Genomic DNA, 2713 nt, shown 5'->3' on the forward strand with positions numbered 1-2713 from the left:
ATAGAATTTTTTATTAAAATTTTGATAATACTGTACGAACCTATAACTTAATTAAATCTTAAAATAAATTTCCAGTTACTTGATTGAAAGATCACTTCAAATCAAACTTTAGAACGAAAAAAGTGTTTGTCCTGTAATAAATTTCTCTCTCTATCTCCCCCACTTAACACTTCTCATAATTAATATGGATTACTCATTACACATGACACATATACTTTTTGCTGTAATTCGTTGAAGTGTCTCCAATTTTTTTACTTTAACATCATGAATCTGTATTTATAATATTAATTTCAATCTTTCTTTAATGACTTTGTTATTAGTTATGTTCTTCTGTTTATGCAGAGGTTCTTCAGGAGATTAAACATCAACTGAAAATCTCTATTGCAAATTCGTACATATACATGCAGCAAACATGTTTAACTGTTCTTATTTTATTATCACTTTTGATTCTTCAAATTGAAAATAAAAACACACACATGATCAAACAACAACACGGTTTCTCATCATCATCCACTTCTTCAGTTTTGCCATTGATGATCGATCGTAAGAAAAAGGGGAGGAAAAAAGCAACAATGAACAATCAATTGAGAAGAACAAAATCTGTAAAATTAAATCAATCGAATGGTATCAACATGCTCTTCTTCTGATCACTCAAACCATTCAACCTTGTTTCTCAACTCCACACTCATCACACAATGGTATCAATATTTTAATGAAAATAACTAGCATGCATGCGTGTTTTTCTTTTAATCAATTTTTCAAAAAAAAAAAAACTGAATTCTATAATCTTTTTGGAACAAGGATCAAAGCATCATGGAAAGAAAGAAAACCAATGGAATCAACTACAATTAGTTTCGAATTTAGAACATACAATTGAAGTTTTTTTCTAACAGTTTTTAGAGTTTTTATGAAACTATAGTTTCTCATAGTAGATTGATCAGATTCTTGGTGATAAGATTTAGATATAACTAAGAAGTTCAAGAGATACAGAAAAAAGAAAAAGTGAAAAGCTGGTGTGCGTATGGAAAACCTTATTCCCAATTCTTTGTATAGGGAATCCTTATCCCCAATTTGTATTATCTTCTCATCTTAATGAAATTATCTCTTTTTTCCAATAAAAAAAGAAAACAAAAAATGCAAGACCTAGAAAGTTTTATCTTATCCAAGTTCATAACAGTACATCTTAGCCACTCATTCGAATCACAAGAGGGTAATGATCAAGTACTATGTCATCATATTTGTTCTTACATCTCCATATAATTTATAAATTACCAATGTCTTGTACTTTACAGGATAAAGTTATCAATAAACAAAAGGTTCAGATTAGTGCGTGCAAAGTTCCTCACTTTCTCCTGTGCAGGAGAGATACAAACCAAAGAAACACATTCTTGGGTACTTAAAAAAACAGGAACAAGATGCAAGAGAGATGCAAACCAAAGAAAGTCATCCCTCTAATAATAATAACGACCCTTTTTTAATTTATCTACTCTAACTATCACTTTTAATGCAAAGCACCCATTAAATAAAAAAAAGAGGGTACTTTCAAATTCCAATCACTGAAGAGCAGCAATTAACCCCAATTAAAGACAGATATAGATAATTTCCTTTGCAAAATTCTAACCAAGAATGAAAATAATAAGAAAAGATCAGAGTGACAGGACTAACCAGTGACAGGGGAGAGGTTGCGACGGTAGCTGCGCGACTCGACAGGGGAGAGTATGAGTTTCAGGAATTGCGGATGACAGGGGAAAGCTCAAAAAATTGGGGGTTTCTGCAAAATTGGAGAATTCGATTAATGGTTGTAACAGGACAAGGGGAATAGACAAATTGAATTGTGATAAGATCCTCACCTGGGTTGGTTCTTCCGCTGATGAATCGGGGCTCTGCGCCTGCTCGTTTGGCGCGCTACCAAAAACACAAGACACGGGTTTCTGAACAATTGGGGGGAATCAAATGCTGGAAGTACGAAACGGGGGGAATTGAAACAATGAATTGAAACCTACTTAGCTGCGTTTCTTGAGGTAGTCGCCAGGTATTGTTGCGAAACGAAGGGTGGGCGTGTTTCGCGCCTCTGCTCCTGCTTTTCTTCACGCCAAGAAGACTTGCCAAATCAAGGGGGCCTCAAGATATATACCCCGAATGAGCGGCGGTTTTCACTGCCAGGCCGCTATCCAAGGGTGTTTTGCGGCTTTTGCCAAACCGCCACTCACCTGTGCCGCTATCCTTCGAATGAGCGGCGGTTATGGCCAATGCCACTATTTAGTCGTAGCTATCCTCCGCCTCTGCCGTAGTGTGGCTGCCCCCCAACTGTATATTAAAATTCGGTAGAAATCTCGAAGTAGGGGCAGAAACTTTGAGTTTAATGAAGTGGTAGACTTATCCGGAAATACACGTTCCGAACACGCAGAAAATGTGAGTTCGTACGTACCGCTCAATGGACTCCTGCATGTCACATGGCTCGGTGTCTCTGTACCGCTAGAACCATGCAAGATTCACCTTACCCAAGACGTGATCGTGCGGACCGGGCTCCCAACCAAAACATGCGATGCAGTTCTCCACCAAAAACTGGTGACTACTGTCTTGGACCCATGCAAGATTCACCTTACCCAAGACGTGATCGTACGGACCGAGCTGCCAACCAAAATATGCGATGCAGTTCTCTACTAAAAACTGGAGACTGCTGTCTGATCTACTCATGATGGCCTCCCCATTA

Source organism: Arachis ipaensis, chromosome B05 (genome assembly GCF_000816755.2).
Source record: "Arachis ipaensis cultivar K30076 chromosome B05, Araip1.1, whole genome shotgun sequence".
Taxonomy (NCBI): domain Eukaryota; kingdom Viridiplantae; phylum Streptophyta; class Magnoliopsida; order Fabales; family Fabaceae; genus Arachis; species Arachis ipaensis.